The sequence below is a fragment of the Anas acuta genome, chromosome 9, assembly GCF_963932015.1.
Source record: "Anas acuta chromosome 9, bAnaAcu1.1, whole genome shotgun sequence".
In the NCBI taxonomy this organism is placed as follows: Eukaryota; Metazoa; Chordata; class Aves; order Anseriformes; family Anatidae; genus Anas; species Anas acuta.
In genome coordinates this window covers 18,692,264-18,705,941 of record NC_088987.1, presented here as the reverse complement: position 1 = coordinate 18,705,941, position 13,678 = coordinate 18,692,264, and the positions used below count along the sequence as shown (strand labels likewise).

General features: G+C 42.5%; 1 protein-coding gene across 5 annotated transcripts in view; it reads left to right on the top strand.

The window, feature by feature from the left end:
• Nucleotides 1-13,678, top strand: part of PIK3CB (phosphatidylinositol-4,5-bisphosphate 3-kinase catalytic subunit beta) — a 109,884-nt gene that overhangs the window by 37,339 nt on the left and 58,867 nt on the right. For all 5 annotated transcript variants that reach the window (XM_068691578.1, XM_068691579.1, XM_068691577.1 and 2 more), the window contains one exon: nucleotides 9,710-9,829. The gene's annotated coding sequence lies outside the window, so the exon portion shown is untranslated. The remainder of the gene's footprint in view (nucleotides 1-9,709; nucleotides 9,830-13,678) is intronic.

The following is a 13,678-nucleotide window of genomic DNA, read 5'->3' as shown; positions in this document are numbered from 1 at the left end:
TCTTCCCGTCAATACCTGCTGATATTTAAAATACTGCTACATTGCGGCTTAAGGCTGATCTTCTGGGATTACTGGCTCATGGGAATGAAAGAGGCTGACTGTGTGCCATACTGATAAAGCTCAAACACAAGGCTGATAGTCTGGAGACTGATAAAAGTGAAGAAAATAAAAAGTGTCTTGGAGCCAGACCTAATACAAACCAATTATTGCGAAATTTTCCCACCCTCTTGATGCCAGGAGGTGATTCTTCCTTGTTAATTTAATTGGGCCTTGCTGGGCAGGAAAGTAGCATGATACTTTTTGCTGTGTTTTCTAACTCCATTTGTGGAGTAATAAGGGGTTGCTGCGTAGGTAATTGGTGTGACCCCTTTTGTAAGGAGAAATTTTCAGAAATAAGGACATTCCTGAAACTTCAAGCCCAAGCTTCTGCATGTAGGTGATTAACACATGTTTACCCTGAAGAAAGTTTTCTTGGGATGCAATGGCAATGAAGTGGTCCAAGAGTTGTGTAATTTTCTGTTGGTCTGTGATGTGCTTTACTTTGTGACTTACTTGTGGGAAGTAAAATCAGATTATGGAGGGACTTCCAGGGTTTCTTTCTGACTTATCATGGGAAAGAACTTGAATTTCAGTCTTCAATTGCACCCTTTTGTAAATCAAGTTTTTGCTCAAGCATGGTGGAGATTTTTTATTACAGCCAAACCATTATTTTTTCTGTGAACATGGAAAAGCCCTTGCTTTTGTTTGAAAGGGTCGCTTTTTTTGATTACTGAATTTATGGCATATTATCAGAATTCCTTTCCTGATTGCACATGCTGCTGCTGCAGGGCTCTTTTACGCTCCCAGGTTCATACCCCTGGTGTGCTGCTGCTGCTCTTTGGAGGTGAGGCTGTGGCAGGGGAAGCTGTTCTGATGGAGGGGAGAGCAGCTCGCTAGAGAAGGGCTCTCCTTGTTTGCTCTGGAGGAAGGAGCTCTTTCTCATTTGTCCCAGAAGGAGAGAACATTTAGGTGCCTGTTGCCAGAAACTGACCTATTGTCAATCTTGTTTAGGAGGAGGATAAAGATGTTTGCTACAAGGCATTCACTGCTTCCTCTCCTTAGTCCTCCTACACCTTGCTGTGGAAATGGCCCTGGGTGCGTTGTTTTCAGTCCAGCCTTCCTTGGGCTCCTCTTTGGTCTTATGGTTTTAGAGATGTTATGCAGACAGTTAAGAAGGCTGTGTTTTATTCTTTCTTACTGCTTGTGGTTCAGCTCAGTGTCAAGAACTGCTTTGCCATTTGATCCTGTTGAATACAGAGCTGTTCTTCGTGTGCTTAGAGCAGTTCATCCAACAGAGCATCTGCAGCAGTAGTTCACTGGTGTTGGAGATCCACCTGTGCCAGGCAGGTTGCTCTCGTGAGGGCCGTGTATTCCCCAGGCAGTTCTGTGGGGCACCAATGCTGCCATCACGCAGGGGCGTAGCTGCTTAGCTCTTTGTGCAGACACCTGGAAAAAGCAATCGCTAACAGTACATCAAAACAAAATGAGAACAAACAAACAGAACCCCTACTGTGAGCCTGGTATCAACATAGCCATTGAGTTATTATTCCTGTGTTTGGTACTTAATTGATCAGGCTTATTCCTGAGAGCTATTAAATCTAGTAGTATTGGGGTGTAAGGGGCAGGGGACAACTTCTGTAGCTTTTTTAGGTTTGTTTTGTTGCTGATTTTTTAAAAAGAAAAAAGTTGGTGATGCTAGGAGTTATTTGTCTGCTCTAAGACAGCAGTCTCTGATAATCACACACTTTTTCCTGTTAAATAATGGATGTGCCAGTTGATTGAGATCAGATCTTTTATGGAAAGAGGCTTTAAGGGAGATAGCCTAGCAATATATTCTGCTTTGCAGCTTTTATTGTATTGAAGAAACAGTAGTTAATGAAAGGATAAAATAATCTGCTGTAAACAAAATTATTAATGCAAAGGGTTCTGCTAGAAGCTGTAAATGTGATTGTGTTCATTTATGTTAGAAAATTGGGTCTCAAAATCACTTCCAGTTATGTTTTTGTATTGTTAATGGTGCACTGATTACCATTGTACTGCCAGTTGTAAATTCATACATAAGGACAAGAAAGAAAAGGGAGATCATAAAGCTGCTGTCATTTCCATGTTTCAGAGAAAATGTAAGAACTAAGCCAGAGCCCAAACTTGTATTCAGGCTTGCTACTAGTTTTCTGTTCAGTTTTGCCTGTTTTCCCCACCCATTTAAGTGCAGGTCAGGTTTTCTGTCCAACAGCTGGTGTGAGCGGGAGCATGGCTCTATTCGCTTTCTTCAGACCCTGCTCATCTTGCTTCCAGGTTCCCCTTTCTGTGCTGTATCACAGCTGAGGCTCTTGGAGGGTTTCTATACACCCACAGAGAGCCCAATTTGGACATTCTGGCCTATAACGTGTCATTCTTTGACGCCCTGGGTTTTCAGCAGCAGAGTATGAAGCAATAGAAGAAGTCTCACTAACGGAAAGAGGATGAAGTGGGGAACAAGAAAATGCACTGCAGTTCAGCGCCCAGGAGAGCTTAGCAGATTTGCTTTGGAGTGCTGGATGGAGCTGAGGGTAAATGGCGTTGGTGAGGTGCTGGAATTTTTCCTCCTTCATCACAAGCTTTGCTAGTGATTACTTCTAGTTCAGATCACATTCACTGTACAAGTTACTGATGAAACACCGTTGACACTTACCATGAATACTGTTTGGAACAGCAAGTCAGACTGCAGCAGTGTGTCTTTGAAGTTAACTTAAACACTACCACGTTCAAAATCTGTTGCCATCTACACTCTGGAGCTTGTTTTAATCATAGAGAACAAAGCCTTTAAAACGCGTCTGGAGCAAAGTGGGAAGTAGGTAGCTTCACAGAACGGCCCCTAACAATTACTGAAAAATGAGTTGTTTAGCCTATTTAACTCTGCTAGCGTGTTCTCATTTATGATAAAATTAAATATACTACAAAAAGCAGAATTTGGGAACTAAACAACAGTAAATCTGCAGAGTTTCACCATATTAGGCATTTAACACTATGTAATTGGGAAGTGAAACATCAGCATGTGGAGTACTGAAGAAAACTGAGTGCATGGAAGAGATCACAAGAAATAGAAATCAAGAGTAGTCCTATTCTTAATAACGTTTTCAAGTAACTAATTAATTGTTACAAGATCTCTGCGGAGACAAGATGAAGGCTCATTGTTAAGTTTCTCTGTTTAAAATGCAAGTACATCCTTGTTGATTTGGTGGTAACTTTGAGATGGGACTAATAGGACCTATTTTGCAGTGTTTTTACATCTGTGATGCAGCAGTGAGAAGAAATCGCATTACCCGTAAAGGTCATATTCAGGTATCCAAAATTGTGATGAATTGCCTAAACAGGGAGGGCTATGCACCTAAGAAGTCTTTTGCAGACTTTTTCGCAGTGCATCGCTCCAAGTCTCGCAGGCACTGGATTTGCCGTGCTGCTGGCAGTGCCCTCCACCCCCAACATTTCTGTATTTAGTGATTTTCTGCACGTTCTCAAATACTGCTTTAGGTGTAATGAAAATCAACACAAAATCAACTTTTTTTTATGGCATTCAATCTATTTTAGTATTCAGGAAGATGACGTTGGGTGCTGTGAGCGCTGAGGGTGCGCAGTGACTGCAGAGCAGTCATTGGCAGCTCATTGACTATTGCAGACACCTCCGTGGGTGGTACAGGGGCTTGTGACAGGGCACTGGGTCCTTTGGCACCTGCCTCAACTCCTCCTCAGTGGCTCGGTTAACTGAGCCTCAGGCCCTGGAGCTTCACGCTCTGCGCACGGGTACAGGTATGGACTCGTGGGAAGAGGGGCGCTGCTGGTGACATTTCAGCGACCGTGGCCTCGAATGCGTCACTCCCATGGTCCAGGTCTAGAGAACTGGAGAAATGCTGCAGCCTGGGGGTGCAGGTGAGGTGTGGGCTCTGGCGGGAGGCGGAGGAGCTTGTGTTTTTGTGCGGATGAGTCTGAAACTGTTCCTTTGTCACCAGCTTTGGAGCTGCTGAGCCAACCAGTTGAGTAACCACTTGTGCCCTAAACTGGATTGGAACTGGAAATGAGCTGGAAAAAGTTACTCATATGACCCCCCTGTTCATGAACCAATACAGAGCAAATCTAAGCACTTGTTTGTGAGTCATCAGAAATCATAAAAACGGTCGCAGGCAGCCTAGAACTTTGTGTGTTTTAAACTGCAGAGTACCCTACATCCAGCTTGCTCTCATGCCCAGAATCTCTCCTGGGATTGTTTGGTGTTCGCTGACTGCTGCTACCAGCACAGCCACCAGCCCTCTCTAACACGGAGCGCATCTGCAGGCTCTCCCACTCTTGCAGAGACTTTGCTAATCTTGATTTCAGCAAGCTGCCCTCAAATTCAGAGAATAGTAGATTGGCAAACAGAGCCAGAGAGGAAAAAACATGCTATCTTTTAGAGTCTTTTAGTTAAGCTTCATTAACAGTGGTATGTTCCACTTCTGCTTTGCCCAGAGGCATTTCTTTTCAAGGTGGCAGAGCAGAAGAGAAACAGTTGAATCATTCTGAAACACAAAACAGAAAAAAAACCCTGTCTGCGGCTTAAAAAAAAAAAAAAAAGCTTGGTTTTTGTTTGTTTAGGTTTTTGTTTCAGATGTCAGATTAGGGTCAAAAATGTCACTGTCCTTTTCTCCTGTAGTTGAAGGTCCTTCATTGCCCCGTGAGAGTAAGGACCCTGTGTCTTTTGCTTTTTTATTGACTTTATTGTAAGGGCAAAAGATCATCCTTTGCCCTCCACTTCGGTCACACCTCGTTATGAGCTAGAACGCGTGGAGGCTGAAACGCACCTGCTGGAGGCTGCAGGGGGCTCCCAGAGCAGAGCCGTGGCTTCAGGAGGCTGTGGCCCTCTGAGTAAAGTGAGGGTGGTTGCTCATGGGGGTGAGTCAGAGCAGCCTGAGCAGGGCTCCCGCTCTGAATCACCCCCCCGAGAAACACAATCACTACATCAACTTATTCTCAATGAAGACACATAACTGAATTCCGCTTCACATCACGCTTCTGGCTGTTATCTGTGTAGCTTACAGAGGAACACTGCCCCATAGTTTTTAAAGTTATTCATGATAACTCTGTGGTCATTGTTCTGTCCATATTAAGAGAGGAAAAACGGATCAAGGCTGTCATTGCCCAGTAGCTTGGACATGTATCTCCTGTTCGTCTCATTTGGCTTAGAACTTGGTATCCTGAAGCTTCCGTTTCTGCTTTTTTTTTTTTATTATTTTATTTATTTATTTTCTGTGGCTGTTTTCACATGATGAGAGCTTGACAAATACGCCTATTTTGGTTTGGTTAAGAAGATCCTGCATGAGATAGGTGGGCTTCACAGAACAGCCGGTGGTTCTGGATTGTGAGGTAGTTCAGAACAGGCTGAGCTGTTTTTTTTTTTTTTTTTTTTAATAGTGTTTTTGACCAACTACAAATGCCAACAAAAGTAGAACACAAGGCAAAGCGCTCCTGTGTGTGAACCAGCATGCTGTTGATTGAAATATTTTATCACGGTATTAGTGCAGAAGTAACAGTGCCACCTCTAGAAGGGCAAAGTGGTCTCTCCTGTTGAAGTGACCACAGTCACTGCATAATTAGGGTGATGCTTACAGTGCTGTGGCTTGGATCAGTCTGTGCACAATACTATGCAAGCTTTTGGACATCATTTTATCCAATTCAGGCTTTAACTTGGATTTTCGATGTTCGTGTTAAAATGTGCAGCGTGTAGAAGCCAGAGGTTGCGGGGATTTAACCAAATGTGCCTTCTACAAGCTCTTCTTTTTCTCACTGCTTTAATTCCTGAACTTGTGGTACAATAGCCTAATTTCTGAGAGTTCTTGAACAATTTTCTGGGTGTCATTGCTGAAACATAGGACTAGGAAAGAGAGGAGAAAATGTTGCTTTATTTTTCTCAGTGTTGTGTTCACCGGAAGGTATTTGTTTGGTGTATTTGCTGATAGCTAATCTCCTCATCTCACATTCAGTAAAAGCGAGTTTCATCATTGCTGTGGATGCTACGGTACCTAATGCAGCTTGACATTCTCTTGTCCAGTCTTCAGTGCTACTGAGAGCATGAAATGCAAGCAACAGCTCTGAGGTAGCTGAAGATGTGAACCCAGAGCTGCTAAATAGCCTAGCTCTTTGTTTCAATCTGTGTAACTGTCCAAAGCAGCTGCCAGTGCTTTCAGCAGATGTCCTGACACCTTCCTCAGCATGTTCCTCTGGAGCAGGAGAGCTGTCTATAGAGAGGAAAACGGTCAAAAAACTGCTGTCCTGTGTCACCCACTCAGCCCCCGCAGAGTCCCGCTACCTAAAGCACACCTGGAGCGTGCTAACAAAAGCTGCCTTCCTGTGCTCCAGCAGAATGCAGAGGGGAGGCTGCCTGGCAGGTCAAGAACTTGGTAGAGTGGAGAAGACTGGGAGGGCCAGGAGCTTAGCCCAGTAACTCCTGGGTGGCATCTTATGCTGCTTCTGAAGGATTTTTATTTATATTTTTCTTATTATTACTTGGTTTTGAGTGGATCACTTCTTCAGCTTACAGTTGCTTTGGGTTTACATTAGATGCAACACAAGTTTTAAGCAATGGTTGCTTGTACATTTCCTCCCTTCCATTCTGGTACAATTTCTTGGTATGCGTTTGGAAATGTTCCTGTGGACATCACAGAGTATGGAGGGCTGTGGAGCTCTAGGAAGTTACACTGTATGGCCACAGATCTTGATCACCACCCAGCAGTTTAGTGATTGCTGAAACATTTTGTAAGATGGCATTTTTTTAAATAAAAATACATAAAAAATAAAGATACATAAAGATACATAAAAAATGTATCTGTGTAAGAAGGGTGTGATGAAAAGATTCACACGAACAATTATTTTGCAAAGTGTTCATGTGTAAGGGAAAACAGCTGGCTTCCTGCTGGGTCCCCAGTGCTTTCTGCAGCGTGCTCTGGGTGGGCCCACAGGGGGGTGCCGAAGGTGTTGTGCTGTGGTTTTGGCTAAGCCCAGGGTTGACAGAGCCGTGTGGGATGTGGGAGGCCCAGTGCTGATGTCCTGCTGACAACTCCATTTTTTCCACATTCCCCAGGGAGACACAGTGGGGGAAAAGGTGTGTGTTCATCAGAGCCCAGGTTATGTTCCCTGCTCGAGGCAGTTGCTTCAGTCTCCCTGCTGGTCCTTCTGAGCTCTCCTGTGTCCCCAGAGGCTGTTTCCATGTCTGTGGGGTCCTGGGGCTCTCCCTGGCTGGCAGGCCCAGTCTGTACCTCGGCCTGTAGGCACTGCAGCCCCCGGCCTGTGGAAGGCGTCCCACTTGTGCTCTGAAGGCAGAGTGCGTACTGCTGCTTGAAAGGTCGTGACCAGATGGGATCTGCGTCTGTGCCGATAACCATCTCTTGTAACCTCTGTTCTCGTCGCCTGAAAATGAGAAAGGTTGCTTGGCTAGAAAAATAAAGCTGTGCAGAATAAAACTGTAATGAAGGCAGGGCGTGGGCCTAACACCTGAAAAAGCAGTGAGCAGAGGGTCTGTGTGCAGCAGCAGTGCCTTGAGGTCTGGAGGGCCAGAAACCCCCTGGCAGCCTGCAACTGGCTGAGGAGCAGCAGAAAGCACACCAGGGTGGCATCGGAGTGAAATGAACAGAAACTAGCAAGCGAGGGACTCTGGAGAAGGATGAGAGGGGATAAACTTTGACAGGAGCAATTCCCACAGTGCTGGCTTGTGGGCCCCAGATGCTCTGTGACTTAGCCACGGGACAGTCTTCGGCCTGAGTACCAGCGTGTTGGCTGCTGCCTCCTGGAAGCATCTGAGGGGTGTTGGCCCTCCTTGCCTGTGCAGTGAGGTGCTGGAGATCGGCCCTTTCTGAGGTGGGAATGATTGGGAGCATCACAGGAGCCGAGCAGCCATCTCATTCCGGGTCCCAGTCCGCAGTCTGGTGCGAAGAGAAAGAGAAGAATGGGACAGAAGAGTCGGAGTAGGAAGAGCAGCAGTGATACGGCTGCCTGCTTTTAATTCTGATGCAAAATGAAAAATTCTGATGCACCAGAAAAAATGCAAAGTGCACCTTATTTGTCTGTGTGTCAAACTTCTGGCTTACTTTCTTTTCAAATAATCTTCTAATCAGCAAATTGAACAACACTGCGGTGTTATGTACGTTTACAAACTTCCCATTTTACAAACTTGATTCCTTTCCATTTACAAGCTTAACATGGGTGGATAATACACCCTAGGGAAGGAGCAAGGTCACAGGTTTTTCCTTTGTATCATGGCTGATGTCAGAAAGCTGGTATTGTGCACTTGGCCTCTGGCTCCTACATTCCACTTGGGAGCCTTCGCTGTGGTTTGCCAACTCTCTGGAAACATTTGTTGCTGTCAGGGTCACCGTGCATCACGTACCCCACTACTGTCACCTGTGCAGTTTCAAAACACTGCTCTTCGCCGTGTTGCTGTTGACAAGCAGCCCGTGAAAGGTTTCTCATGAATGTAGGATGCATGTCAGGCTCACACGATCTGATCTGTAAACACCTGACAGGAGCCCTCTGGGATGCTGGAGTAACCAGTTTTTAGTTAAAAATAACCTGCTTCTGCTCCAGCACGTGGGACTGCATGCACGTGCTTCGTCTTCCCTTTGGGAGGCCACAGATGCTGAAAGATTGTTTCCTCAGGAGGAAGTTCTGGAGTAACTGCTCTTTGTCTTGTATTTGTAGTGGGATGAATTTCACACTCCCTCACAAACTTCTGCTTTTTGGCCCCTAGTTTTTAGTTCTGATTGATCTGGTTCCACTAATGCCTGATTGGTACGTTAGCATTGGTTATAAGACATTTACACTGCTCTTGTGTCCTTACAAGTTTTATATCCTGCAAGACCTTCATTTTTCTCTAGTCTTCCTATTTGGCTGTTGTAGGCGCTTAGGCTTTAATCATGGGAAGTTTCTGGACTAGTTCACACCTTTTCATATCAAAACTTTGCTTTCAAAAGGTTGTGTCTGGAGCTGTAATTTATTTTTTTCATATGTAGGCAGGTGAGGCAGCAACTGATTTTGCCCCCAAGCCGCTGAAGAAAGCTAAGTTGCTTCCCAGGGCTCTACAGTGCCAATTCCTACTGAGGTTCTGCCCTGCATGGGACAGGGGAAAGGCAGCCCTTGCCCCTGATCGCTGAGTTGCGTTGAGTTCTTACAAGCACAACGTAGACAGACTAGTCAGGGTGTTTTAGAAGAACCGTTCATGGGAGGAGGAAGGTAGTTAGTTACCTGCCTGGTGTTTTGTGGCTTGATCTGCAGATAATATCAATGCAAACTGGTAGCACCACTTTGTTGCCAAGGCCAGTTTAAATGTTTTTGTTTGCTTGTTTAATTTTGCTGAGAGCCTGGTTTACATTTCAGTGCCAGATTCTGCTCCTGGGTTGGAGCGACCCTGGATATATGTGCAGATGATACAGTTATTCTTATACCTATATTGCTAGAAGAAATGGCCTCTTCTATGTTTTTCCTTTTTTTTTTCTTTCCTTTGAGTTTGAGGATTCATCACTCATTTAGTAAATAGATTGTGTGACATGAGTATGACATTATACTATTTGAAAAGAATGAAAATGTGATTAACTAGAAATTTCTGCACAAACAGTTCACGACACCATTAAACTAAATGTGAATTACATTATCTTCTGTTTTTCTTTTTTAGGTTACATTTGGGTCATCTTGAATAACCTTCCGAGAAAACAAGGGAAATAGTAGGAAAGCAATGTTTAATAGAAGTAACTTCACTACACAGTTGGACTGAAACAGGAACAAGTTCTCTGAAGTAAGTATTACAGTTAATTTTTTCATCTTGTGAAGTCAGCCTAGTTATTGGGCTATTATTGTATTTAACTTTGAAGTTGCATTAAAAAATGAATGACTCCATACTCACTGCAGTCAGTTGTTAACGGTCACTCGTTTGGACTCCTACTGAAGCACCTGCCATCTTGGTAGCAATTGTACCTTATGAAATTCAGATAGGCTTCATCTCTACTTTTCTCTAGGATCCTGTCTGTTCTGGGCATGGTTTTGAGCAGGAAGTGGCCTACTGCAGAGGCTATTGCGTATAAACCCAGAGCTGCTGGCAAATATTAAAGCCCTGCCTGCATCTCCAATAGAATTTGAAAACTGTTTTTTGTAACTTTCCACTTCTGGAGTTCTGTATGTGGCTTTGATATTTCAGAGTATTTCATGTTTAACGTAATTTTTTTTTCCTTTTCAATAGATAACATTGTTCGGTGGGAGTAAACATGCTCCATCTTTAGTGAAGCTGTATTTTTCTCTATATATAGTATAATATAGTATAATATGTATACATTTTTCAAATGTAAAGGAGGCACAAGAAAATTTACTAGGTTTGCAGTGTTTACGCTAAAAATTTCTGGTAGGCACCAATGTTTAGAATTAGATTAAAGAATCAAATATTTCCTTTCTCAGTTAGCCCTTAATAGCTGTGCTGTTTTCTCTGCTGGCTTTCTATGCCAAGTAAATTTGAATTCTAATTTGCAAAGTGATACAGATTGAATGTAGAGGAGACAGAGTCCTTCCACCGTAGAACAGCGTGTAACCTGGTGATCTGAACACCATGGAGAGTGTCACTGATGTCTGCTGCCCCTCACCTTGGTGTCTTCATCCCGTCACTGACTGATGAATGCATAAAGATCTGAGAGGGGAGTCATCTCCCTTGCAACCTGCCCACCCCCAAAACAAAAAACAACAAACAAAACACTAGGACGTGTATTTATGTACTTCACTCCAGGGAAGGGAAAGTTATATATGTAGCAGTGTGATATAGGAGCCTCCCTGCAAGCCAGTGATACGAGTCTGCCATTGTCACTATCACTGGATAACTGTTTTAAGCCAGCCTGGTTGTTTATAGCTGCATCTTCCCTCCTTCTTCTGGACAGTAATTGCTCTCTGTGTCTCCCATCCCGCTGTTACAAGTGTCAATGCAGTGAAATGGATTGTGAATCCAACTGAAGTTATAACGAACCTGGCAGAACAGATGCTTTTAGTCTCTATCAGTTTTTAGACAGGGTCTGTATCAGTACAACATGAACTCTTAGACTGTCCAAGGAAAGGAATGAATGGCTGGGACTGGGAGGAAGAATGGGTCTAGCTGTCAGTGGCAGTGTCATCCTGTATTGCAGTTCCATCAGCCATCAACCCAGGAAAAGTCTTCAGTTTATGAATCTCAGATGTATGTTTTTCTGCACTGTGTCACATTAACTTCCAGCTCAACTTTGACTCATTTATGGTATGAGAAGCTTAGCTACCTACCTTTGGGACTGCGAATTGCATGTTTTGGTACCAGAAACCTAAAAATGTAGATAATTGACAAAGCATAATTCTTAATTACTGTGTGCTTCAGTTGCTTGAAATGGGACTGTAGTATTTTTTATATCAACTTATTTGCATCAGATGGGGGATGTTTAAACATCATTGTACAGGTTAGAAACGGAGAAAAATCTGCATAATGTTTTGTCTGTGTTTTTTTTTTTTTTTGGAGGGACGGGGTTTATTCACGCTGTGTGATGTGAATGTAATTTTGTGAAAGTTGCTGGAAGTACACTTGAATGCATAGTCAGGAAGGAAAAAGCCCTGGCTATTAGAACTGAAAGGGAGTGGTTTATTTTGGTTTTCAACAAGTGTATTTTGGCATCTTGCTTTTATTGCCAAAAGGAAATGACTCTTCACAACTTCTTAAAAAAGGGATGTGTATAGGGGTAGAAAAGTGTCTGTGAACCTTGTCAGACAAGCTCAACTTTTCCTACTCGATATTTTTTCCAAAGTGGTTTTAATTGCCAGAATAACACATACGTACTGATAACTTTAAAGTTTCAAATAAACAAGTGTTTAAAGTGTTTGATGTGCATGTTAGTTCCCGTCCTCTGAGTACTTGAACTTGGAGCGAGTGCTACAAGGCTGTCAGCACCTGAACATGTGTGTGGGGGGGCCTCAGTCCTTGGAGACTTGGCAAAGTAACTGTGCTTTACACTGGATATTGCAACAAGCTTGGGACATGGTGACTCCCAGCGGTCCCTTCCAACCTAAATTATTCTGTGATTCTTTGACAATCTTAATTATCTTAATTATTTTTGGTCCTTATGGCTAGGGCTTCTTTCAGCTTTATTCTGTTAACTTCATGACAAAAATATTGATTGCATGGAATTTTGATGTTTCCAACTGGCATGATATTTCAAGTTGCCTTTATGGATGTCACAACAGGTACATAAAATATATCCAGCTGTTTGCATTAGACACAAATTGCTGTATTTCTTTCAATGCTTGTTCAGCCATGAACAGTCCCGATAATGTAACAAATGGCTGTGAAGAGCCAGCTCTGAATCTGTGCAGTGGGTGACAATGAAGCTGGTACAGCAAGAGAACCTGCGTCTTGAGGCAAATTAGAAATTCAGACCAGATTGATCTCTGGAACAAAAAGATCCCACCAGGAAAAATGTCTAGTCTGATTTTTTTCTTTTATTTTTGTTTTCCTCCCCTTACAGAGCATCTTTCTAACCTGTAGAATCCATGGCACCTCCGTATTTGAATCCTAAGCACAGTCTGCTTATGTGATAGTTTTGTGTTTTAATGTGTGCCCTCCTTTTTGGAGAAAATTTCACTCCTAATTAATTTCCCACTGTTTTTAATTATTTTACTTTTTTAACCCCTCTTTCTGATGCATACAGTTTGTCTGCTGGAGGATAACCCTCTTTCCTAGAGGTTTTGATTGAAAGATCAGAAATAATTGAGAAGTGAATCTTCTAATCCCTGTGTGAAGAGGAATCTATATATAGGAAAACCTCAATTTCTGGTCTTTTTTTATAGTAGGAAGTCATCTAGCACATAATTTAGAGATGTAACATTTTAATAGCTAAAGGAAACAATTGGCTGCTGGTGAAATTTGAAGGTCTAGGTCCATTTATACAATTTGAGATGAAATATTAACCAGTTATATATTTGAATGCCTTTTAAGTGGAGTGTTTACTTTCCCTTTCCTTCTTGTTTACAGTGGAACAAGTAATTATCCTGCATGATAGAACAGGCAAGAAAACACCAGGGAGCAGAATTAGTACTGATTTACTATTTGCTATTTTTTGCTAGATTAGGAAGAATGATCTTGTACAATTCATGTATAACAATAGAACTTGAGGGTAAGAAGGGGGGAGGCTACAAGTTGCTTTGTAAGATAAATCAATAAAATCAAAACTCCAGATTTTAATGCATCTCTTCAGATTTACAACAGACACATTATGTAGTCTTTTGAAATAAGAAAAAAAAAACTTATGTTCAGGTATGCAACCCGAGAAACTTTTTAGTCTCACCTGTATTAAAATGACATCTTTTTTCTGTGTTAAGGTTCAACTTTTTCTCCTCCTTCCTGCTTCAGTCTGACTGCCCAGTCCTTCTTTTTCGTGTGCCAGTTCCATTCACCTTTTTTGTTATGTCTGATTTTTCATTTTGCATATGTATTTATATACATATGGACACATATACACACAGGTGGTGTGTGTGGCTTTAATTTGAAAGTATTTGTATTTCAAGAATAGATATGTGAATTTATATATATATAAATATGTATATGTGCATATATATAGGGCTATATGAAATACAGATATTATAAAACAGA